Source organism: Sander lucioperca, chromosome 2 (assembly GCF_008315115.2).
Source record: "Sander lucioperca isolate FBNREF2018 chromosome 2, SLUC_FBN_1.2, whole genome shotgun sequence".
Taxonomy (NCBI): domain Eukaryota; kingdom Metazoa; phylum Chordata; class Actinopteri; order Perciformes; family Percidae; genus Sander; species Sander lucioperca.
The window spans coordinates 18,479,651-18,506,733 of record NC_050174.1 but is presented as its reverse complement, the minus strand read 5'-3'; the positions used below and the strand labels follow the sequence as shown (position 1 = coordinate 18,506,733).

At 42.6% G+C, this 27,083-nt stretch overlaps 2 long non-coding RNA genes and 1 pseudogene across 2 annotated transcripts; 1 reads left to right on the top strand and 2 right to left on the bottom strand.

Moving 5' to 3' along the window:
• LOC116048211 overlaps positions 1-17,401 on the bottom strand; it is a 243,840-nt pseudogene extending 226,439 nt beyond the window's left edge.
• LOC118493718 lies at positions 153-9,003 on the bottom strand. Its single transcript, XR_004895682.1, has 3 exons — positions 8,978-9,003; positions 3,260-3,306; positions 153-1,292 (listed from the first exon to the last, which is right to left on the bottom strand). It is a non-coding gene; the product is annotated as an uncharacterized LOC118493718 (long non-coding RNA).
• Positions 8,676-9,367, top strand: LOC116048172. Its single transcript, XR_004104573.1, has 2 exons — positions 8,676-8,763; positions 9,332-9,367. It is a non-coding gene; the product is annotated as an uncharacterized LOC116048172 (long non-coding RNA).
• Positions 17,402-27,083: the final 9,682 nt, after the last annotated feature.

The window sequence follows — 27,083 nt, the reverse complement described above, 5'->3', positions numbered from 1 at the left end:
GCCGTTTTTCGTTTTTGTTTTTTTCCTTTCAAAACGAAAATCCGTTGGCCGCCAAGTACACGGACCCAACATATACTTCAGTGTTTTTAGAAACATATAAAGAGGATGGATGAATTACAAAAAAATGGTTAAACATGAATTTAAGTTTTTCATATGAATCGTTGCTGCTTTCTGATTAATTCAGCACAGCTTTATTTAAAGAACACTTTTCACAGATAGAATCATAATGTGCTTTACATAAAAACATACAAGATAATACATATTAAAAACTAAGCAACACAAAACAAAGTGAGGTACAAGTAAAAAGTAATTCATAAAGTGCAGACAGACAGTTTAACTGCTGTACTTCCCCAGATGTTGTCTTTATAATTTTTATTTTGTTTGTCAAAAAGGACACTATGCTGCGAGATCTAATGAATCGATACCCACATTGTTGTGTGACAGTATGAACAGAGATTGACGTCTGAGAGAATCTATTGATTGCATTAAACAAAAGTCATTTTATCGGTTGGCTTGTTTTTAATCGGCATCAGAAATCTGCAGAAACCTAAACAGTTGTGTAAGACTAAACAAGTGAAAGTTTCGGATTGGTGTGAAAAGGAGCATAGAGACAGATGGGCTTGAATGTTTAAATTGACAAGTGATTTATTCACACAAATTATTCATGTTTGGTCTGTAATGTGTGATGGTGAACAGACTGAACTTTGATTTCAGCAGCTGATCTTCAGTCAGCGTTTCTGTCCACAGGAGCGACTCTCAGTCCTGCAGAGGACACAGAGACACTGAGGAACCAGACCAGAGCATAAACCCAGGATAAAGAGGTTGATTTAATGTGGTGTTGAAGGTGTGGAGGTGGATAAGTGAGTCAGAGGAGACTGTGTAGAATGACAGAGTGCCAGCAGGACAGTCCACATACACTGCTACTCTGTTAGAGACAGAGGAGGAAGTGAGGACTGTTACTCTGTTATTGTGCCTAACAGAATAACGACCATCATCAGAGCAGCTCAGACTCCAGGACTGATCATTCCATCCAAACCCACAGTCATCACTGTCTCCTCTCCTTCTAATTCCTCTGTAACTCACTGATATATGAACGTCTCCTCTCCTCTTGACCTCCCAGTAACAGCGACCAGTCAGACCATTTCTACACAGCAGCTGAGGCCAGGAGTCAAATCTGTCTGGATGATCAGGATATAACTGATCCTCTCCCACATTTGTCACCTTCCTGTTATTGTCAGACAGTTTGAGTCTTCTGTTTACTGTGTTTGTGTCCAGTTCCAGTTCACAGACATCTGATGGAGAGAACAAGACACAATACAGCTGCAGGTTATCAACTGTTGATTTATTAACAACTTTACTGACAATTACTGAAAGAAAATCACTTAAACTTTAATTTCATATTCAGCTGTAAATGATGTTTAACAAACTTTAACCTCAACAATCCAGTTATAATTGGTCTTGATCCCTTTCTTGTATTGTCTACAATTATAACTAAAAGAATAAGTGAAAATAAGCCAACATATTCGTGCTTTATTGATTTTCAGAAAGGTTTTGATATGATCAATAGGGATCTGTTAGCATATAAACTTATAGAGTATGGGGTAAATGGAATTTTTTATTGGGCCTGAAGTCTGTTTATCACAAGCCCTTAGCATGTGTTAGATTGAATGAACTCCACACAAAGTGGTTCCCAACATCATTATTTCCTCTGAAGATAATATGCAGCGGATGCTCTCCTATGATGAGTGGTGTAATAAATGGAGACTGTTTATCAAAAGAAAGAAAACAGCCTGTTGGGTGCTAATGCTAGCAGGAGGATAACACGGTGTAGGCAGCACCGATTGTTTTTGTTTTTCTTGCTACTGACAGCACTCCAAATTTACAAACAACAGAGCTACGTGTTGAAATCGACCGGAATTCTCCTTTAATGTAGAAGAGGAAAAACGGATCTGTCCCATGTGTTGTTTGAATGATATAGAAAATGAGTTCCATTTTGTTTTCTTCCTTTTTATTGTGAACAGCGTGATTTTTTATTTAGTAAGATAAATGCAGAGATTGATTTGGTAAATATGGATGATGCTCAAAGACTGAGATGGCTGTTCACATGTGAAACATACATTAGCTAGTTATCTTGAGAAAGCCTGGGAGAAGAGGAAAAAAGCTCTTTATCGAGATGATCTGTAGATGAGGATTTGTTGTTTTTTATATACTGTGTGTGTGTGTGTGTGTGTGTGTGTGTTTGTGTTTGTATATATATATATATATATATATATATATATATATATATTTGTATTCATGTATTTCTCCGAATGATTTGTATATACAACCAGAAGATGTTTGCTAAATAAGTTTGTGGTGTCTTGTAATCCCATGTGGGATGAGCCAAAATGTTTTGGCATGACAAAGAAATAAAATTAACTAACTAACTAACTATAACAATTCATTCAGTTTATAAATACATCTGATGGTGATTTACAGATTTATAGCTGTGTAGACTGAAAAAAACACAATCACGTTTTCCATTTCCAGCTGATCACCTGCAGCTAGTCTAAAACCATGTGTACGCTGGTCTGAAGTCAGTGTGACGTGCACACTTTCTGTTTATAGAAATACCAGTTTATGTGTGAAAGTATTTGTGGTATTTGTGCGTATGTGTCGTACATCTGGTCCAAGGTCTCCATTCAGGGAGGAACTGGAAAGTAAATCCACCTCAACTCACTTTATTCTACATCTTTTAGATATCAACTATGTCATGTTGTGTTTATGGCTTGTAGTTGAACACTGATTTATTAAAATCATCTGGAGAAGAAAACTGAAGGAACACATTAACTTATATCTGTCAGAGTTGTGAAGTATGAGTTTACAAGCAGCACTTGAAGGCAACAACGCTCTTCCCCTTATATCAGTAACTGTAAAAAAACTGAGTTTTTCTTCTAGTGGGAAGACGGACAAGCCTCATGGAGATGTGCACACTTCCAATTGCCTGTTTAATGAATCTGGTGTGGACTTCATTTGTGTTCATGTGTATAATGTATAATGATTCACATATCATAGTTTGGTTGGTGAAGTGAGTTTTGTAATTCCTTTTCATATATATAATGTGTTGCACTCTCGTTTTATTCTTGCTAACTAATGTGGTCTGGGAATATTTATAATGCTGAGTGCATGACCAATTTCTACAGTAATCCCTCTTATATAATGTAGAAATAACCTTTATTAGTGGCTGTATTCCTTAGTATTACATATTTAATACACTCACACTTCCTCAGACCAGGTCTCAGTCTCTGCAGTCCACAATGGTCCGTCCTGCAGGAAGAAACAAAGTCAGAATCAACTACATACACCTTCACTCAGATCCTCCATCAAACATGAACCAGATTTCATCCGTTAGTGACAGAAACAATGGGAGAGCTGCTGTTTGTCCATCTGTCCATACCTGAGAGTATCCAGTTTCCAGTTTGGATCATTAAGTCCAGCTGACAGCAGCTTCACTCCTGAGTCTCCTGGATGATTGTAGCTCAGGTCCAGCACTCTCAGATGAGAAGGGTTGGAGCTCAGAGCTGAGGCCAGAGAAGTCGAGCCTTCCTCTGAGACCACACAGAATGATAGACTACACACACACGCACACACACACACACACACACACACACACACACACACACACACACACACACACACACACACACATTTATTTATTATTTGTCTTACTATGAAAGGTAACTAACTGAATGACTGCATGAACAATCATGCAGTCATTCAGTTAGTGTGTCTATTAAGAAAATAAGTGAACGATATAGAGTGATAGGTTGGATATTTCAGCATTCAGGTTTTCAATTGTATTTCATATATTGTATGTAAAGTACTACACAAGAAGGTTAGTCTGGGGACAACCTTCACACACAGGGAATTGGAGCCTGGAATGTGTGAATCTATTAGAAGTATCTTCCATATAAGGATTAGTTTGGAGGTAAAACACTGTCTCACAGAAATAGATAGACTGGAATGTGTGAAGCCCCAAAAAGTATAAAGGAGGACTTATTCTGATAGTTTGCTGAGAAAACTTGGCATATACATTTGGTGCATGTCAACTGTTCTCCCTTTCATGAAAGTTTGTTTGTTGTGTGAATAAAGCTGCATTAGTCTGAACTCACTGGACTCAGCATTTGTTAAAGTCTTCATCTCATTTCCAGATATTGCCCAATATCAATAGAGCACTGCTGATTCTGTCTTCATTGAACCAATGATGTCTAGCAAAATACCGGGAACCAAGACAATACACTGTTGACACATTCCTGAGTCACTAGAGGACTAGAGGACTGGGAGCTGAGAACTGAGGACAGAGCTTCACATCTTCTCTCTCAAAGGTTGGCCTGTAGACAGTCCATTTAAAAAACACATATATAAAGAAGCCTCTCCTGGAACCATCACCTTATCGTGGTGGAGAGGTTTGTGTGTCCCTATGAACCTGAGGGCTGTGTTGTCTGGAGCTTTGTGCTCCTGGTAGGGTCTCCCAAGGCAAAGTGGTCTCAGGTGAGGGGCCAGACAAAGAATGGTTCAAAAACCCTATGAGTGATCGAGGAAGAGATGGAGTGACCCTGCCCGGGGCCCCCGTCTGGAGCCAGGCCCAGATGGAGGGCTCGTCAGCGAGCGTCTGGTGGCCGGGTTTGCCACGGAGCCCGGCCGGGCACAGCCCGAAAAAGCTACGTGGCATCCATCTCTCCATCCCATGGGCCCACCACCTGTGGGAGGAACCGCTGGGGTCGGGTGCGCTGCCACATGGGTGGCAGTGAAGGTCAGGGGCCTCGACGGACCAGACCCGGGCAGCAGACGCTGGCTCTGGGGACGTGGAACGTCACCTCTCTGTGGGGGAAGGAGCCGGAACTGCTGCGGGAGGTGGAGCGCTACCGGTTAGATCTGGTGGGGCTTCCTCTACGCACAGTCTCAGTTCTGGAACCATACTCCTGGATAGGGGTTGGACTCTTTTCTTCTCCGGAGTTGCCCAGGGTGTGAGGCGCCGGGCGGGTGTGGGGATACTCACAAGCCCCCAGCTGAGCACCGCTACGTTGGAGTTTACCCCGGTGGATGAGAGGGTCGCCTCCCTACGCCTGCGGGTTGTGGGGGGGAAAACTCTGACTGTTGTTTGTGCATATGCACCAAACAAGAGTTCGGAGTATTCGGCCTTCTTGGAGACCTTGAGTGGAGTCCTATATGGGGCTCCAGTGGGGGACTCCATAGTTCTGCTGGGGGACTTCAACGCGCACGTGGGCAATGATGGAGACACATGGAGAGGCGTGATTGGGAGGAACGGCCTCCCTGATCTAAACCAGAGTGGTTGTTTGTTGTTGGACTTCTGTGCTAGTCATGGATTGTCTATAACGAACACCATGTTCGAACATAGGGATGCTCATAAGTGTACTTGGTACCAGAGCACCCTAGGCCAAAGGTCAATGATCGATTTTATAATCGTTTCATCTGATCTGAGGCCGTATGTTTTGGACACTCGGGTGAAGAGAGGGGCAGAGCTGTCAACCGATCACCATCTGGTGGTGAGTTGGGTCAGGGGGTGGGGGAAGACTCTGGACAGACCTGGTAAGCCCAAACGGTTAGTGCGGGTGAATTGGGAACGTCTGGAGGAGGCCCCTGTCCGACAGACTTTCAACTCACACCTCCGGTGGAGCTTTTCGTGCATCCCTGTGGAGTCCCTTCTCAGGGCCATCCAATCTCTGTACAACCAAAGCGAGAGCTGTGTCCGGGTTCTCGGCAGTAAGTCGGACTCGTTTCAGGTGAGAGTTGGCCTCCGCCAGGGCTGCGCTTTGTCACCAATCCTGTTTGTAGTATTTATGGACAGGATATCGAGGCGTAGTCGGGGTGGAGAGGGGTTGCAGTTCGGTGGGCTGGGGATCTCATCGCTGCTTTTTGCAGATGATGTGGTCCTGATGGCATCATCGGCCTGTGACCTTCAGCACTCACTGGATCGGTTCGCAGCCGAGTGTGAAGCGGCTGGGATGAGGATCAGCACCTCTAAATCGGAGGCCATGGTTCTCAGCAGGAAACCAATGGAGTGCCTTCTCCAGGTAGGGAATGAGTCCGTACCCCAAGTGAAGGAGTTCAAGTACCTTGGAGTCTTGTTCGCGAGTGAGGGAACAATGGAGCGGGAGATTGGTCGGAGAATCGGCGCAACGGGTGCGGTATTACATTCAATTTATCGCACCGTTGTGACGAAAAGAGAGCTGAGCCAGAAGGCAAAGCTCTCGATCTACCAGTCAGTTTTCGTTCCTACCCTCACCTATGGTCATGAAGGTTGGGTCATGACCGAAAGAACGAGATCCAGGGTACAAGCGGCCGAAATGGGTTTCCTCAGGAGGGTGGCTGGTGTCTCCCTTAGAGATAGGGTGAGAAACTCAGTCATCCGTGAGGAGCTCGGAGTAGAGCCGCTGCTCCTTCGCGTCGAAAGGAGCCAGTTGAGGTGGTTCGGGCATCTGGTAAGGATGCCCCCTGGGCGCCTCCCTAGGGATGTGTTCCAGGCACGTCCAGCTGGGAGGAGGCCTCGGGGAAGACCCAGGACTAGGTGGAGGGATTATATCTCCAACCTGGCCTGGGAACGCCTTGGGATCCCCCAGTCGGAGCTGGTTAATGTGGCTCGGGAAAGGGAAGTTTGGGGTCCCCTGCTGGAGCTGCTACCCCCGCGACCCGAGACCGGATAAGCGGACGAAGATGGATGGATGGATATATAAAGAAAATAAGAGCTCAGAGGGTCATGGTTTTCAAATAACTGACCACTAACCTGAGAGTTTCCAGTCTGCAGTGTGGACTCTTCAGTCCAGCCGACAGCTGCTTCACTCCTGAATCCTGCAGCTCATTGTTACTCAGGTCCAGCTCTCTCAGACTAGAGGACTGGGAGCTGAGAACTGAGGACAGAGCTTCACAGCTTCTCTCTGATAGGTTACAGTCACTCAGCCTGAAGAGGAATCAGCAATACAAAAGAAAACAATTACAAACAATGGTTGTTTTAAGGGAGACATCAGATTTAAGGTGAGAGACTGGCTGACTCGCCAGTCAGTGAAGTTGCACTTGTTTGCAGTTCTTCTCATTGAGAGTTCAAATAGATGCAAACAGCTGAACATTTCTACATTCACGTATGATTAACTGTCACTGTGGAAATGAGTCTCCTTTATGTGCGCCCAGCTCCATTAATAAAACTAAAAAAATTAATCAGCCATACGTACAACTTAAGGGGTCATGCTGATCATGTTGTTCACCTTTTAAAAATGTAACGCAGTAAGGTTTACTCAGAGTACATTCATACTGACCTGCTTTTTTCTTAGATTTTTAATTAAATTTATACAAATTTATTTTTAAATGAGTAAAATGTATTTAAAGTAACAGTACTTTTACTTGAGTATAATATTCTAGTACTCTTTCCACCTCTGCCTGACTCATACATGCAGACACAAAGAAACAGATACAGCCTCTTGTCCAAATACTTGTCCCGTTAAATATGGGGTCCAACCATAATTCCTGCATAGTCCAATTCATTTGTCATTTTCCTTAGTAAAAATATATATTTTTGCTTTCTTCTTGCATCTCGGGGAGTGAAGTCACGTATGCGACAAGTCACGTTTTCAGCATGAGGACAGTTCACGTGTACCACGCAGCAACACAAACGTAAACAACAATGGAGGGAGGAGAGAGATGCACGTTTTCTAGCTGGAAATACAGTCACTATTTTGAGTTTGTGTCAGCTAAAGACGGCAATATTAAGGTTCATTTTACACTCTGTGCTGGTGGCGACAAAGTGCTATATAGCTACAAAAACACTACGTCAAATTTGAAGAAACATTTGGAGTCGCAGCACTGCAGTCAAACTTACAGAGAAAGTCCCACCAGGTGGTGCGAAGCAGAGAGCAGGAGGTCCCACATCATCCAAACAACAAAAGCTGGACTTCAGTGCAAAACCAGTAAGTGGGGGAGAGTTGAAGAAGTTGGTCGTGCAGTATGTTGTAGCGGAAATGCTGCCCTTAAACACGGTTGACTCGCTCTCTTTCGTGCCATAATAAACAAGATGCCTACTACTGGCAATGCCGGCTGCCTCACAGTAAACCGGTTGTCATTTTTATGTTGAGGCTGTGGGGGTGTTGTCGACAGTTGCTGAATGTAACTAATAGAGTAAATTGTAATCTAACTTCGTTACTTTTAAAATCAAGTAATCTCTAAAGTAACTACATTACTTTTAAAATCAAGTAATCTGTAAAGTAACTAAGTTACTTTTTCAAAGTAACTGTGGCAACACTGCTCCTGAGTCAGCTCTCTCAGACTGCAGTACTTCTAAACATCATTCACTCTTTTAATCTTGTTTAGTCAGTCCACTAAATACTTAACATACAAATAAAATAACATCTCAGAATAACTGAACACTAACCTGAGAGTTTCCAGTGTGCAGTGTGGACTCTTCAGTCCAGCCGACAGCTGCTTCACTCCTGAATCCTGCAGCTCGTTGTTACTCAGGTCCAGTTCTCTCAGACTAGAGGCCTGGGAGCTGAGAACTGAGAACAGAGCTTCACAGCTTCTCTCTGACAGGTTACAGCCACTCAGTCTGAAGAGGAATCAGCAATACAATTGCAAACAAAAGTTATTTTTTTCTGAATGAATATGAACTTCATTTAATCTGGATAGTTGTGTGCGCACGTACAGAGCTTTGTTGAAGGCTTTGACAACTGGCAGCAGCCTCAAAAGAGCCTCCTCTGAGGCAGAGTATTTCCTCAGGTCAAACACCTGCAGGTTGTTGTTACTCAGGTCAAGCTCTCTCAAACTAGAGGACTGGGAGATGAGAAATGAGGACAGAGCTTCACAGCTTCTCTCTGACAGGTTACAGCCACTCAACCTAAACAAAGTATATTCAGCCAGTCCATTTAATAATTGATGGATTAAGAAAAAAACGCTTAGGTAATAATCTTTTTTTTAATAAAGGTAGAATAACCTGAGAGTTTCCAGTCTGCAGTGTGGACTCTTCAGTCCAGCCGACAACTGCTTCACTCCTGAATCCTGCAGCTCGTTGTTACTCAGGTCCAGCTCTCTCAAACTAGAGGACTGGGAGCTGAGAACTGAGGACAGAGCTTCACAGCTTCTCTCTGACAGGTTACAGCCACTCAGTCTGAAGAGGAATCAGCAAAACATAAGAAAACAAGTACAAACAATGGTTGTTTTTTTCTGAATGAAGAAAAACTCCATTTAATCTGGATAGTTGTGTGTGCACGTACAGAGCTTTGTTGGAGGCTTTGACCACTGGCAGCAGCCTCAGAAGAGTCTCCTCTGAAGTAGAGTATTTCTTCAGGTCAAACACTTCCAGATCTTTTTCTGATGACAGTAAGATGAAGACCAGAGCTGACCACTGAGCAGGAGACAGTTTATCTGTGGAGAGACTTCCTGAACTCAGGGACTGTTGGATCTGCTCCACTAGAGAATGATCATTCAGTTCATTCAGACAGTGGAACAGATTGATGCTTCTCTCTGCAGACAGATTCTCACTGATCTTCTTCTTGATGTACTCAACTGTTTTCTGATTGGTCTTTGAGCTACTTCCAGTCTGTGTCAGCAGACCTCGTAGGAGACTCTGATTGGTCTGCAGTGAAAGACCCAGGAGGAAGCAAAATCCAGGTGTCCATTTGGACTCTGTAAGGCCTTGTCCACAGCACTCTGGTAGAAACGTGATGGTTCAGGTTTGTTTCCAAGTAGAAACCTCCAACGGTATGTTGTTTGTTCTTCTGCCAGCAGGTTGACTCCCGAGTTGATGAATGTCAGATGGACATGAAGAGCAGCCAGAAACTCCTGAACACTCAGATGGACGAAGCAGAACACTTTGTCCTGGTACAGTCCTCCCTCCTCTTTAAAGATCTGTGTGAACACTCCTGAGTACACTGAGGCTGCTCTGATATCGATGCCACACTCTGTCAGGTCTGATTCATAGAAGATCAGGTTGCCTTTCTGCAGCTGCTCAAAAGCCAGTTTTCCCAGAGACTCCATCATCTTCCTGCTCTTTTTATTCCAGTGTGGATCTGTCTCAGCTCCTCCATCATACTTGATGTTCTTCACTTTGGACTGAACCACCAGGAAGTGGATGTACATCTCAGTCAGTGTCTTGGGCAGCTCTCCTCCCTGTCTGTTCTTCAACACGTCCTCCAGAACTGTAGCAGTGATCCAGCAGAAGACTGGGATGTGGCACATGATGTGGAGGCTTCGTGATGTCTTGATGTGGGAGATGATTCTGCTGGCCTGCTCCTCATCTCTGAACCTCTTACTGAAGTACTCCACCTTCTGTGGGTCAGTGAACCCTCTGACCTCTGTCACCATGTCAACACACTCAGGAGGGATCTGATTGGCTGCTGCAGGTCGTGTGGTTATCCAGAGGCGAGCAGAGGGAAGCAGTTTCCCCCTGATGAGGTTTGTCAGCAGCACATTCACTGAGGTGGACTCTGTAACATCAGTCAGGATCTCAGTGTTGTGGAAGTCCAGAGGAAGTCGACACTCATCCAGACCGTCAAAGATGAACACGACCTCTTCAAACCTGCAGATTCCTGCTTCCTTGGTTTCACTAAAGAAGAGATCAACAAGTTCCACCAAGCTGTACTTTTCCTCTTTCAGCACATTCAGCTCTCTGAAAGTGAATGGAAATGTGAACTGGATGTCCCGGTTGGCTTTGTCTTCAGCCCAGTCCAGAGTGAACTTCTGTGTTAAGACTGTTTTCCCGATGCCAGCCACTCCCTTTGTCATCACTGTTCTGATTGGTTCATCTCTTCCAGGTGAGGCTTTAAAGATGTCTTCTTGTCTGATTGTTGTTTCTGGTCTGTCTGGTTTCCTGAATGCTGTTTCAATCTGTCTGACCTCATGTTCATCATTGACCTCTGCAGTCTCTCCCTCTGTGATGTAGATCTCTGTGAAAATCTGATTCAGAAGGGTTGGGTTTCCTGCTTTAGCAATCCCCTCAAACACACACTGGAACATCTTCTGCAGCTTAGATTTGAGTTTACGCTTACAAACACCAGAACGACTTCCTGAATGAACACACAACAAAGAAGATCAATAAGTCAAAGAACATATTTCAACATTTCCTCAGAGAATGAGTAAATTAATATATTTTGGTCCATCTCTTGATACATTAGTAAAGGTCCCATTTATCCAGCATGTTAAATCTTTAGAGAAATCCTCTTACTGCTCTGCAGACGGTCAGCTAGCTCCTCCTGCTTCATTCTCCTCAGGAAATGCAGTGTGATTTTCAGAAATGCCTCTCTGCTGCTCCTCCTCTGCTCTTCATCCTCACCGTCCAACACCTCCTCATCCGCCCTCTGTCTCTCTAAGCATTCTGGGTAATCTGGACTCAGAACCTTCTGGATCTTCTTCAGCTCGTTCTTCACAAAAATGCTGATGTCCTCCTCCAGCAGCTGGAACAGAAGATTATATGAATGACAAATCCAACTGAAATCATGGAAGCAAACATGAGATCCATGTTGGACAGACTGACAATCCACTGGTCTAAAAAGTGCAGCATGGAGATGATTGTGAACAGAATACATATAAAAGTATTTGTTGTACATGTACAGACCATAAATATGGAGTCCAGGTATGTTTGATGCTGCTGGGCAGACTGACCACTGGGAACCTCTGAGCTCTCCTGGTCCACTCTGTGGAGGAAACAGGAAGAATTAGCTCACATAATTGATATAAAGAAATAAAATGGTCTTGATGAAGACAGGCATGATCAGACAAAAGGTGAGACAGACTTGTGATCTTCTATTAAGGACAGTTTACTTAGTATACTGGGAGAGAGAGTGCTGCAACGTGGTCATTAGGGGTGTGCATTGGCACTGCCCTCACAATTCGATTTGATTACGATTCACCAGGTAACGATTCGATTCAATTCGATTCTACGATGCATTGCGATGCATCAAAATTCTACTGCACACAACAAATTGTGTTCAAATTTTTCATCAGTCATGATGCAATACAAGCAGTCAGATATAGAACAACATATTTTATTGGCTGCTATGTGTGTATTATCACTCTCCTGTATCTTTGACATAAATGTCATTAAATAAAATAAAATTGAATGGTACAGGGTATTGGATATGGCATTTTCAAACCTGAAAAAGAAAACATAAATCACTGCTTTCAGTGCTTTGAATGAGAAATGTTTATCTTCTCTCTGCTTTAGAACCATTTGAAATTAAATAGAGCAATAACAGCCAACTTTTTCCAGCAGTGACTGCAGCACATGTGATACAATCTGCCAATCCTCGCTAATATAATGTGCCGTTATGGTTACATAGGACTCTGTTGCGACTGAAGTCCAGGCGTCACTTGTAATGGCTACACGACTGGCTTTACACATTGATTCCATTACCTTTGTTTTGGTTTCTTTGTACAATGCGGGAAGCGCAGAATCAGTGAAGGTAGCTCTTTTCGGTAGCTTATACCGGGTTGTTTTAAGCATGTGGCGAAACCCCGCATTTTCTACCACAGAATGGGGATCCTATTCCTATCGCTTATAGATCCTTCGCTATGAAACATGCCACCGATCGTGTGATCCTCTTTGCTCTCTCGGGGTTGTGTGGCAACGTTGACACTAACGACTCGTCAATTCTTGGCTAGGATGTGTCGACTTTTTGTGTTGTTGTTGAAGCCAACTCAGGATGCCAACGATCAACATGGTTCGTGAAGTTAGTTGTATTGCCAACGTGCTTGATTTTAGTGTGGCAGGTTTTACACACCGCGTAAGTCTTGTCTAGTTTCCCATTAACTTCGTAGAATCCGAAATGTGCCCAGATGTCCGTTTTCCAAGCTTTGGGTGTTTTTTTAATTACCCGTCTATCGCGGTCATCTCCCTCCGCCTCAGCCATCTTGATTGTTGTTGTTATGCCCCCGGAAGTAATTGAATCTTCACAACTTTATTGTCCACTCAAGGCCAGAAAATAAAGAGTGACATAATCGATTATGGCACTTTGCCGCATCAATGCTGAATCGTGCATGCCCCACATTGCGATGCATTGCCGAATCGATTATTGTTGACACCACTAGTGGTCATTGTTTCTCTCTCTCTCTCAACAGCAAGATACAAAGGTTTTATACATGTTTAGAAACACAGAATACAACACAAATAGATATGCATGACATCACTTGAACATGACCACTTTGTCCTAATAAGGTGGAAACAATCCAGATGACACAGCCTTTTGCTAACACAGTACATTGTCGTCCATTTCAGCTATCCTACTGTAGTCAGAGGTCAAAGGTGAACTGATGATGTCCAGCTGTTGTCCTTTCTCACTACAGTCTAAAATCACTATCATCATAAGAGACATCAAATAATATGCATAAGAAATGATTTCCTTTCCCCACAGAGACAAACACAAGGTCCATGGAGTGATATTTGGATGTTAACAGTGAATCAGAGGACTCCCTCTAGTGGTAAACGTTTACTAGTCCTGCTGATTATCAGTTTGAAATCCTCACCTTTGATCATCAGAGTGGCATCCATTTTTGAAGTTAAAATAACAAGGTGTAGACTGGTCACTCTTCATGGACACACAGCTGGGTTCAGGATCTTCCAGATTCCTCCTGATAGAAACACAAGATAAAGTCTGCACTGCACCCACAACACACTGAGACCAAATCAGTCAGTGGTTAAATACATTGTACATTATATTTGTATCCAGGTAGTTCTTGTTAACATTGTGTATGATCCATAATCAGTATTTAATTTAGACATGTTTTAAAGCTGTATTCAATGCAATGTGCAGCACAGGCTTGAATATGATGCTGTGGGGTGAACATAATGGTGGAATAGTAATGCTAATGTCTAATAAGGATAATATACGCAAGGACTTCCAGATGTCAGAACTAGATTGGTAGCCCTCGACAGTGTTGTAGCTACTCAAGATGTGTTTTGGCCTGGTCTCTGTCTCTCTCAAAGGATTTTATTCTAAGACCGGTCAAGACTAAATAGCCTAAATATTTTCTGATACATTTGTGTTTACATCAGCGTTAGCCAGAGATGGGGACTCGAGTCTGAGACTCGGACTCGAGTCACACTTAAGTCGCACAAACAGCTGACTTCCGACTTGACTTGGACTCGACCCAAAAGACTTCAGACTTGACTTGCGACTCGACCCCAAAGACTTCAGACTTGACTCGGACTCAAGCTTCGAGACTCGTCAACAACCATTTGTGTTTACATCAGCGTTAGCCAGAGATGGGGACTCGAGTCTGAGACTCGGACTCGAGTCACACTTAAGTCGCACAAACAGCTGACTTCCGACTTGACTTGGACTCGACCCAAAAGACTTCAGACTTGACTTGCGACTCGACCCCAAAGACTTCAGACTTGACTCGGACTCAAGCTTCGAGACTCGTCAACAACCTGTTTTCATACAATTATTGCTTTTTAAATCTAAATGTATTAATGTATTTCTATTTTCTTTTATTGGCGCATATACGGGGAAACGTATGACGAGCTGTATGTCCCCTGCCCTTTGCCATAATGCAACGTAACGCATGCGCCTATGTGCGCGCACATATCAAATGCATTGCAGATGGCGACACCAAGTCCTCCTGGAGTTGTGCCTTTTGTCATTAGTTTTGCTTTCAATAACTTGGTAAACAGTGGCAGTAAGCGAGCAGCAACATGCAAGGTGTGTGGCACCAAGATAAATGATGCCGGATCAACAACGTCAGACTTCATCAGGCGTCTCAAAACACATCCAAATAGGTCAGTCACTCACACACTAATGTGAAAGAGACGTTACATTTAGCATATATCGTCACAGGTAACAAGCTAACCATCGCAAAGTGTTGTGCTAATGCTGGGAACAGGCAAATAGTATCTTTATAGTTAGTAGTCGCTGAGGCTAAGAAATCCATGGCTCACAGGAGGCGGGACACACGGATCCATCTCCCCAGGAACAAACGCTGTGTCGGGTGGGCAAACTCAGGTGATGCGTAATTGATCCCGTGGATGATTTGTAGGCTATTAAGTGAACAAGGTGTACCCGGTCCACCAAACACTGGGCCGTCTTGACTGTCTTAATTCTGCACATATTTCTGTTACTGTAGCCCTATTTACTATTTCATTATTTCATCCATGCGTGGCGCAGCAGATCCGTGCGCATTGTCACCTGCTGTGGAGACGCTGGCCTCACTAATCTCTCTTCCTCTGAGTCGGATCTCCCTCGCGCTGGACTCAGTTTCACTGAGCGTACTAACACTTACACTTACAAAATAAATGGCATTACATCAGTGAGTTCAAACTGCTTATTGTCCGTAATTTGGACTGACACTGAGATGCATGTTGTTCTGTAACTGGTGTGGCGCTGCCACTTTTCTCTTGATTTCCACTTCGACATTTTTTTGAGTGAAAGAGACATTACATTTAGCACATATCATCATAGGTAACAAGCTAACCATTGCAAAGTGTTGTGCTAATGCTGGGAACATGCAAATTGTATCTTTATAGTTGTATCCATATGATGTGACAGCTACAGGACATGCTTTGAATTCATAAGATTTAACAATACAGTGTTAGGGACAGATCAGATGGCCAGAGACTTGAGACTTGACTTGGACTTGACTTGGACTCATGGCAAAAGACTTGAGACTTGACTTGAACTTGCCCATCAAAGACTTGAGACTTGACTTGAACTTGCCCATCAAAGACTTGAGACTTGACTTGGACTCCAGCTCAAAGACTTGAGACTTGACTTGGACTTGCAAAAAATGACTTGTGAACATCATCTGGCATTAGCTAATGTCAGCTCCGAAATGTACTGTGGTATATTGACATTCTATAACATTCTATACACTTTGACTTAAGAGTTGGAATAAGGAGGATGCATGAACATTCTACATTCACTAAGAACATCTGGAAATTGTTAACATGAGCAGAGGTCCCCCCAAGACAGAAGATACCTTTTTTGGAGTTGTGCCAGGCGGTGACTGGTCAGTTATCTGGTCCAATGGTATACTTACAAATATCACATCCTATGTTGATACAATGCATAGGATATATACGTTGTGCACACAAAGAAAAGGCAGAGCGGCAAATTTTGAGGTTTGGGTTGGTCGTTCTCCAAGCTCTCTGCAGGAGTTTGTAAAATTGATGCTGAATCTTTGCTTGTAATAAACCTTTTTATAATCAAGAACAGTGTCGGCGGATTCCTCTTCATGCAGCGTCACAGCATTACTATTTAAGGCACCACAGTACCATCAAAAATGTACAAAATTAGGAACTTCATGGCCCGTTAGTCCAGTGCATTAAACTATTAGCATCTTTCCCTGGTATATATTCTGTACATCACTCTTCATTTTACTGATTTTTGCACTTCTGGTTAGAAACTTAATGACATTTAGTTGTCTCAGTACCGGTACTCTGTGCTATGACAATATTTAGGGGAATTATCTCTGAAAAAAAGACTTTTATATACAAAACCTTGTTATGTCTCGTCAAGTATGTTAAGTTAAGTCACTCATGTCTAGTCCTGTTGTGCACTTCCTGTTTTATTTTGTATTCACCTTTCCCTCTCGTTTCAGACCCTGACTTCCTCCCTTTGTGTGAATTTCTTGCCATTGTGATTGTCTACCCCGCCCCTGATTGGTTTCACCTGTTTTCCCCTACCTCATGCATAAATAGTCCTTGTCTCCCTGTGTCTTGTGCTAGTTCGTCTTGTTTCAGTCTGTGTGACAGTCTCGTCTAACGTTCCAGCCAAGATTTCCATGATATCAGGTTTTGTTTGTAATTTTGTTATCTTCCAAGTGAGTGCTTTACATTCAGTGTGAGTGATGTTTTGTTTTCTTTTGTATGAACTTTACCAGTAAACTACTTTTATTTTACCTACTACTGTTTTGAGTCGTGCATTTGAGTCCACCAGTATCGTGTCTGAGGTCGTTATAAAAAAGTATTTAATTACTGAAATGTGTTTAATTACCGACATTATGGACGTGTTACTGAACACAATTTAAAAACTACATACTTTTTGTATTTGGAATGTAAATAGATAGTTACACCAATGACAGAGAAACAGGTAGAGGTCCATGAAGTGATATTGGGATGTTAACAGTGAATCAGAGGACTCCTTGTAGTGGTAAACGTTTACTAGTCTTGCTGATTATCAGTTTGAAATCCTCACCTTTGATCAACAGAGTGGCGTCCATCTTTGAAGTATATAAAATGAGGCATAGACCGGTCACTCTTCATGGACACACAGCTGTGTCCAGGTCCAGGTCTGTGCTGCTTCTCTGGGCTGAAACACAACACACACAGAGCTTTGAGTGTGAATAATGATGGAGTGATCTGAGTGGTGGACAGTTAGAGATGGACGTCTCACCTCTGAGCTTTGGTCTGGCTGTCATGTCCACCACACAGAGTGATTTTAGAAGGAGGGACTCCCTCCTCTCTGTCCTCACACTGACTCATAGCAGAGTCCACACCTTCATCTGGAGAGGAAACACTGAGAGCAGCAGTCCAATCATTCATCAGCACATCATCACTCATTCATCCCTCACATCATTTCTCCTGGGGTCCGTTTCAGAAAACAGGTTTAGTGAAAACTCTGAGTTTGTTAACTCTGAGATGAGGGAAACTCTGGGTTTTCTGTTTCAGAAAGGGAGGTTAATCAAACCTGAGAGAGGGGTAACTCCAGCCCGTTTCAAAAAGAGAGGTAACTTAACCTCAGAGTCAGTTACTATGGTAACTGAGTCTGTGAACCTAACCTGGTCGGGAGCAGGTTTTCTTCTCTCAGTCTCCTCCGTCTGACACAGCGCGCTTTCATTTCCTCATTCATTCATTCAGTCTGTATCAGGTGCATTTTAGCGCAGTTTGTTATCTGCATGAATAAAAAAACGTATTGGTTTATGTTAGGCAGATTATAAAACGTTTGTTTTCTCAAACGTATGTCCTTTTGTCGACGATCCCGTTGATGAAAAAGCTGTATTACTTCACAGAGTTTACGTCGGGAGATGATATTGAGTCCCGACTAGATGTATTTTCATTTCCACATAACCGATTTGAGAGATATTTTCTTCACAGTCGATCAGATATATACCATATCCGTCCTGATATCACTAACATCCACCATCGTGGACATGCTTTTACCAGCAGATTAGTTGTGTCTCGCATTACGTTTTTTGCTAACGGTAGTTTTCTTTACAACATTGGTGATGCAGAGCATTTTAGTAAAGCCACTGTATGCAGAGCCGTCAGAAGAGTGAGACTCGGTGTAATACCATTCCAGTTTCACCAGTAATATAGGTTACCTGTGATTAAATATGAAATGAATACACTGTCGATGCTTACGCATTGACTCGAGCAGCAATTTACTCCCACACCAATTCTCGCTCTTTTACAGCAGGCGCTGTGTTGCTTTTTTAACGAAATACATGTTCAAACTTGCTGTATGTGCGCATGAGTATTTCCGCAGACCAGTTTGTTTGTAGTTGTTACCATGGTGAATCGTAGTATCATGTATCCATTCATGCTGCCTTTTGATTGTGGTGGTGCACGCGCTTAACCCTGAGTGAACCTACTCCGAGTTCATTGAACCAACTCAAATCAGCTGTTCTGGAACCGAAAACTCAGAGTTTCCCATCTCAGGGTAAATCAACTCAGAGTTCAGGGTTAGACTCAGAGTTTGTTAAACCTCCTTCCTGAAACGGACCACTGGAAAAAAAAGCTAAATATCAGCAGCTTGTCCTCTGATTGGCTGCTTCTCTCTGTTTCATATCAGTGTCAGTTGAATCCTTTTGGCTTGTTGTTCTGAACTCTGGGAACTACTGAGGGCCTTTTCTCAGCACTTCATCACATTTCATTCACTCAAGACGGAGAACTGATCAAAACATGGATCAATAATGGTTTGTTATTGGACAGAAAAGATGCTGCTTGTTCTCATTGGTCACTGGTGAGGACGAATCAGAGCAGAGGAAGCTGCCATCAGTTGCTCTACTTCTATCAGTCCACTAGATGGCTTCATGGAGATGTTTGGAGGATTATACTGCTTCATGGAAATCATGTCCTTTCCTAACCACTTCTCCTTAACCCCAATGGTAAACATCATGAGGTCAAGGAAAGATGTGAAGGAGAATTCAAAAGGAATTAGGAAAAGACAACCACGGTGCTCAGAGAATCCGACTGCCCTGACACGGCTACATAAATATATTACTGACGTGGGTCTGCTGGTAAAACTACACTGTTCCAAAGATGGACACAGAAAGCACATCTGGATACTTCACCCCATGTGTTCTCACCATGTTGTTTCATGCTGGCTCTATAAACGTGGCCAACACGGTGGAAATATTACTTCATCACCGTTTTTATTTTCACCTCCCCCTTCCTCTCTCTCTCTCCCTACTCTCCTCCCTCATCTTCCCCTCCCTCTCTCCTCTCCTCCGCCCTCATCTTCCCCTCCCTCCCTTCTGTAAACTGGTTTTCCTTTGTTACACCACTGACTGAAGTCAACTCACCTTTAGACTTTAATTTGGACTTGAGTTGTTTTCCAGCGAAGACTCCAAGCACACGAGGAAACATGTTTTAAAATGTTGTCTCTCTGCTCAGCTCCTCTTTAATACAGAAAAACCTGAAGAGAAAAGTACAACAGAAAAAGTGTCTCAGACAGTTCAATTAAGAAAAGCTAGACTAAAACCTGCTGATTAATGTGTACCATAAAAAAGATCATGTTAAAAACAAATTCCCATTTAATTACAGTAAAATCTAAAACATTCTTCTACAGATAGTGGCTGTGGAGAAATCTATAGACAGACAAAGTGGAATAAAATAAATGTTTTCTTTACAATAGTCTTAAAGAAGACATGTTATGGAAGATAAATAGCACATCTATAGATTGAAAAACTGGTTTTGCCTGAAGTGTAAAACAAACTTGACTTTAACAAGACGTCAGAAGAGATGATTTTACATGCTGATCCTATAAAGTGATCCCTGCTGAGTCCTAGTGCTCGCCCGCCTGCTACCTTCCCCTCCACATCAATAAGAGTCCTGACAGACCCCAGATCAGACTCAACTCTTCTCTTTCATTCAAAGCAACACTTCATCTGGACTTCTCTACTAATAGATGGGAGAGGCACTTTTAACAAAACTTTTAACTAATTCAGCTTCAGACTTTAACTACTTCAGTCAGTGAAACAGGTGAGAGAGGCGGCCCCTCTGCAACAAAACAGCAGGTTGTCATGTGAATGCATGTTGTTGGTGTGGTGTTACAGTGAGTGACGGGATCAGGTTAATTTCCTCATACATATAAGCTTGTGTCTGTTCACTATGCTACTCGCTGCTTGTAGAACTGAAACAGAGAGAGAGACAGACAGACAGAGAAACAGAGAAACAGACAGGCAGGCAGGCAGACAGAACATGTCCTGATTTCTAGGTCCTGATCAGAGCAGTTTTTAATTGTTTTCCTCTCCTCTGTCTCTCCTCTCTTTCCTCTCTCCTCTCCACCTTTGTTCTACCACTGACTGAAGTCAACTCACCTTTAGACTTTAATTTGGACTTCTGGGGTCTGTTTCAGAAAGCAGATTTAGTGAAAACTCTGAGTTAGTTAACCCTGAGATGAGGGAAACTCTGGGTTTTCTGTTTCAGAAAGGGAGGTTAATCAAACCTGTGAGAGAGGGGTAACTCCAGCCCGTTTCAGAAAGAGAGGTTACTATGGTAACTAAGCGTGTGAACCTAACCTAGTCGGGAGCAGGTTTCCTTCTCTCAGTCTCCTCCCTCTGAAGGGCCATTCACATTGTACGCGCAAACGGCAGCGCTGCGCTATGAAACCCATTATTGTCAATGGCTTGCGCGCGCAAGAACTGGTCTGCCGCTGTACTAAGCAAAGCGCAGCGCAAGCGGCATTTTGCGGCTGGCCACTCTTGCGCGTGCCGCGGTCAAAGTTCAACATGGTTCAACTTTGACCGCAGCACGTGCAAAACACAGAATACACGTGGATCCACAAACGGAACATGGACAAGAGGTTGATTTTGGCCGTCAGCGATCTCCCAGAGCTGTATAGGCTACGACACAAGTTTGAGGTCGTACAGAGACCTCGGACACAAAACTATGCTGTGGAAGCATATTTCACCATAAGCATGCCAGCTGTGTAGATGATTGTAGCCTCTTAATTTAAATCATTCAGGTTTGTTTTAGCTATGTGAAATCAACATATATGTCTCCACTGAAATACAATCCTATGTTACATTTTTTCTCAGTTACTTTGGTGCATTTGTCAAATCATAATTTGCAATTGCACAACAGTGAGTGCATTTCTTAAAACAATTGGTGTAAACTGCACCGCAGTGACTGACCTGAAAAATCGTGTATCTTGCTGGAAATCTTTTGTTTGTGTACAAAGCAAGTATTTATACCAATGACTCAAACTGACAAGTCCTTATGCTATTGTTTATACCAAGATAGTGAAACTGCTTTGTGTTGTTGTCCATATTTAACAATTCACTCTGTAAGTATAGTCTAATGAACAATGCACATGAAAGGGAGCACTATTCCCTATGTGACAAAGTTACACATTATTCTCATCTCTGATCTGAGAAATGCGCCAAAGCAACTGAGAACTGTAGCCTACTGTTGTGAGCTGCGAAAACCAAATACCAAGTTGATTATACAGCTCCATACAGGTATTTGTAGGATATATTTGTATTTTTTATAAAAAAAATTACAATTTATACTCTCTATTGATCCCCACAGGGGAAATTACAATTTACACTCTGCTGTTATTACACAATAATAATATTATTGTATGTGTATGTTTATATGATGTAAAATATGTTTGGACTGATTAACACAAGTCATGTTCATTTTCATTGAAGTTCACATATAGGTATATAGGTAGGTATATGGCCTTTCCACAGAATAACTACCCATTTCCAAGTGTGTAAGCTCCAGTTTTGGAGGAATTAATTGCACATATGCATTAAACCAAGTGTTTTCCAGAGAATGAATGATGCATGTATGAATGTAGACTCATATCCGGGGCATGGGATTAACACCCGACCACCCGCCAAATGCGGGTGAATTTTGCAATTGGCGGGTAACACTGTCAATCTACCTGCCACATTGGTGGGTAGCCAATGAGAATTGAGTGATTCAGACGCGTAACTATCGGTAAGCAGGGTACACGGTTGCTTACGGGCCTGGTCCAATCAGGGGCCCGCATCACTGGAAGACATTGATTGACAGGCCCCCTATCGCATTTTCATTACTCACACAATCCCAGCAGTCCCACGTGCAGCCACTGACCAAGCGGGAGTGAGAACGGGTAAAACTAATTTCCTAGTTTCTGATGAAGACGAAACGTGTGTGTGACTCGAACATTTCACATTTACCAACAAAACGTACAGCGAAAGACCGCGCAAAACATTTCAGACAGTCCTGCCAACCTGTATACATTTTAACATCAATGTACGCTGTAACGTTTTTTCACTATAAAGTCAGTGGCTGCTGTTTCAATCTGTCGGCTCTCTGCAGCGGGTGGGGCTGCTCCGTTTCCCCCGCGACTGACGCGTACACACAATCACACACAAACACACACACACACACACACACACACACACACACACACACACACAATCACACACAAACACACACACAATCATACACAATCACACACGGTGGATGCAGGAAAAAACGTAGATGAGATGTACAGGATGACTAAGTTGAAGACAGCTACACTCGTTATTGTAGGTGCAATGATAAGTTAAAGTCCAATAAGTACTTTATTAAACCGTATGAATGTGTGTCCCAGGCCAGGATAGGAAATTAACTAACAATGTAAAGATCAACAAGCCACTGACAATGACAGATATGTTCATATTTGATTCATTCAATAAATTATTTTGTGTCTTAAATCCACCAGCCTTTTTCATATTTTACCAACATTTGCAGCATCCTGAGCCTTTTTGGTAAGGTTCCTAATCTCAGCCCAGAGTAATTAATTAATAGTAATAAATATTATTCTCCCCAAAACAAGTTTCCTTTTTATTATTTTTTTTATTTTTAAGAACTATAAAAAAAATGATGTGTTATGGTGCGCATTCCCCAGTGTTTTGTTGTTGTTGTGGTGCGCGTAGGCTACTCCTGATTTTGTCAGTCATCTCATCTCTTATATGCAGTGGCGTAACAAGCCAACAACAGGCCCCTATGCAGGATTATCAAGGCGGGCCCCCCTACTACATTACGTGATGACGGCGCAATGTCCACGAGTAGGCTACCATCAATAGGACAGGATAGGATCATAGAGACACAGCAATTCTCTTTTTTCACCTTTATGATGCAAAAAAAAAAACTGGCTGGAAAAAGAGGCCCTGTGGCTGGTGGTCAAAAAAGTTAACTTCATGCCCTGCTCATCAGTGTTGTAATGTAACAAAGTACAAATACTTCACTACTGTACTTAAGTAGAATTTTCACGTATCTGTACTTTACTTCGTTATTTATATTTCCGGAAACTTTTACTTTTACTCCACTACATTTCCTAAATAAAATGTATACTTTTACTCCACTATATTTCACCTAAACATCTTAGTTACTCGTTACTACAAAAATAATCAGAAGAAATTTATTACACTGAAAAAAAGGAAGTTTGGTGAATCATTGCTCCCAAATTGCCAAGATAATGTACGCTCCATTCCAGTTGGTGACGTGATGCCTGTTTGTGGCCAAGTGGCAAAAAAAAAAACATAAGCCAAAACTAAAGAAGAAGAGGAGGAAGCATAATGACTGACCATAGTGTCATGGAAGCACCTGCTGCAGGCTCTGCCGCGATGGTAACAGATGATTATCACCCCGACGACAGTGATGATGAAGATAACATTACACACCTTTGGCCATAAAGTTCATAATCAAAGTTTTTTTTTACTTTTACTTCTACTTAAGTACATTTAATATCAGAAAATTGCTATGAATACTTAAGTACTGTAAATATCAGATACTTTAAGACTTTTACTCAAGTAATATTCTAAAAGGAGACTTTAACTTCTACCAAAGTCATTTTCTAGGAAGATACGTGTACTTTTACTCAAGTATTGCTTTTGAGTACTTTATACAAGACTGCTGCTCATATCTTAGCTTTATTATACCCAACTGCAATTACTGCAGACCTCTTACTTAAGTATATAAACATGCAATGACACATAGTGTTGAAATGCAACATTTTATTTAAAAATTAAAATAATCCACACATCTTCATCTATTTAGAGGAGTGGAAGAAAAGGTGGAAGAACCTAAGGGACAGGTACATAAAGGAGATGAGACAAAAAAGTGGTGCAGGGGCACACTTGGAAGTACTTTTCCATACTGTCTGGAGCCACACAACAGGGAGAGACAAATAGCCAGACGCTCTGTTGTAGAAATGGGAATGTATGTATGTATGTATATATTTACAGTTCCGGCATGGAGGAGGCCGTACATCTCCGCGTCAGTCCACTTTTCCGAGTTCCGTCCATTCTCGTAGTAATTCACGTAATGTTTTGCTCAACTTTAGGAGCTCCACACAGTCTGACGAGAAAGCGGCAAACTCCATACCCAGTGAAAGTCACCGTTTCTCGGTTATTGGACGACCGGGGCTCGGGGCTCCGCTGAGCTCCGGAGCTGGCTGGCTGCCAGCTGCCGGCATAACTTTCATATATTTACAGTTTGAATTTCGTCACGTCACTTATAAAACAGCTACCGCAAGGTCTTATCAAGCTAACTATGGTGTCCGATTTCAATTTAATGCATTTTTGTGAACATTAGGGGTCTCCTTGGGAGGAGCTGCTAGCTAGGCTATGTGTCCCATTTAATCCTATGGGAAAGATCGTTGCTACACTTTCGGCATAATGTTCGTATATTTGCAGTTTGAATTTCGTACACCTAGGAAAAGGGAAAAGGGAAAAGACCCTGCTCTGAAGTAGGAGCTAAAAAAGTACGCTACTGAGGCCAGAGGAACTTAAAAATCCCAAAAAATTTTCTGTCGGAACGCGACGAAAAAAGTGTTCTAGGAACGTTTAGTTCTAAGAACTGCAAAAATCCCTCCGGTCGGAAAGCCCCTTATCAGTCATGTAGCCTACATAACCTTATCCGTCCTCATATGACTAACATCACCCATCGTGGACGTTCTCTACATCCCAGCACATTCTTTGTGTTGCATTACGTTTTATTGCAAACCGCAGTTTTCTTTACAACACTGGTGATGCAGAGCATTTTATTAAAGCCACTGTAGCAAAGTGCCGTCAGAAGAATGTGACGCTCTGAAATGTTTTTTAAACGTTTTTGTAGTGTTCCGTTGACACAAACCAGTAAGAGCCATTAAAAAGGAGTTCCACAGTATTGCAGGTAAATGATGTAAACCCTTTGAAATAAAAGATTATGAATTATAATCCTGTTAATGATGGTGCTGCAGCCTCAGAATGGGATTGGTAGGCGTAGTGCTTTTATAGATTATATACCATTTTATATACCGATTCAATACCATTTAACCTGTAATATTATACTTATGATTAAATATGAAATCAATACACTATATTGGAACTTACGCATTTACTCTAGCAGTAATTATCTCCCACGCAAATTATCTCTCTTTTGCAGCAGGGGCTGTGTTGCTTTTTTAACAAAATACATGTTCAAACTCGCTGTATGTGCGCATGAGTATTTCCACCGACCAGTTTGTTTGTGGTTGTTACCATGGTGAATTGTAGTATCATGGGTCCATTCATGCTGCCTTTGTATTGTGGTGGTGCACGCTCTTAACTCTGAGTGAACCTACTCCGAGTTGATTGAACCAACTCAAATCAGCTGTTCTGGAATGGAAAACTCAGTTTCCCATCTCAGGGTAAATCAACTCAGAGATCAGGGTTAGACTCAGAGTTTATTAAACCTCCTTCCTGAAATGGGCCCCAGTTGTTTTTACAGCGAAGACTCAAAGCACACAAGAAAACATGGTTTAAAATGTTGTCGTCTGACATGTTATGGATGATAAATAGTCCAAAATCTATAGTTCTAGTGTCTGTCTTTCAACAATCACACGTTCACCATCAATTCAACCGTTTCTCCAACCACAACAATCAAAGACGTCATCTCAACCAATCACAGCTCCACTTACTGAACTTTCAGCCATGAACTTCATCAGTGTCTGAGTAGAAAAGGAGCTTCAACTTCAACTTCCAACAGACAAAGTGAAGTGACGCCGTTTCTTATCATTAACCAGAGAGTGTGTGTGTGTGTCCTCACTTCACTATGAAGGTATACATTCTGACTGGTTGGACCACTATCGGAGCCAGAAAAAAAGTAATGTGGGTGTGCATCAGAAAAACTGGGTGTGCCACATTTGATGTACCTGCAGTAGGAATCAACGAGCCCGTCCTCACTGGCCATCCAAGAGGAGACACCAAGATTTATTTTGATCCTGTTTGAATTGAGCCATGAATTACACATAGTGGCCCTCATTTATGAAACGTGCGTACGACCAAAAACAGGCGTAGTACGGGCGTACGCCGATTCCTACGCAAAGCAAGGGATTTATCAATTTGAACGTGAGCGTAGGCTGCGATAAAATCTCACGTCTGGTCTGAACTCGTGTACGCAACTTTTCGAGTCAGTGTGGACTTGCGGTGCAGCATATAAAAAGTTTAACAGGAGAAGGAGAAGTCATCAGTTGATCACTTATCAGCAATGGCAGATCTGGCTCTTTTAAAAGACCTCTATTCCCGGTACAACAGTGCGCACGTACGCGCATGCGCCACGGTGGAGCGCTCCATCTGATTGATTAAGGGCAGATGGCTCATGGTCTTGCATCAGCGGGGGGACCCTTCTATACACGGCAGAAAAATTCTGCAACATTGTTTTAGCCTGTGGGGTTCTGGAGCCAGATGACCCAATGCCCAGAGAGCAGTGTCCAGCACAGCTCCAATTGGGGATATACGAAGGAGACAGGATATTATTCCTCGCTTTTAAAAGGTATAGTGTTATGTTTGGCAATCCCACAGTCTGGAGGTAGTTTCTGATAAACCCCACCCCGGGGGCGAGCGTTGTCATCTTGTAGGATAGAGTTTGGTCCCAGACTGTGGAG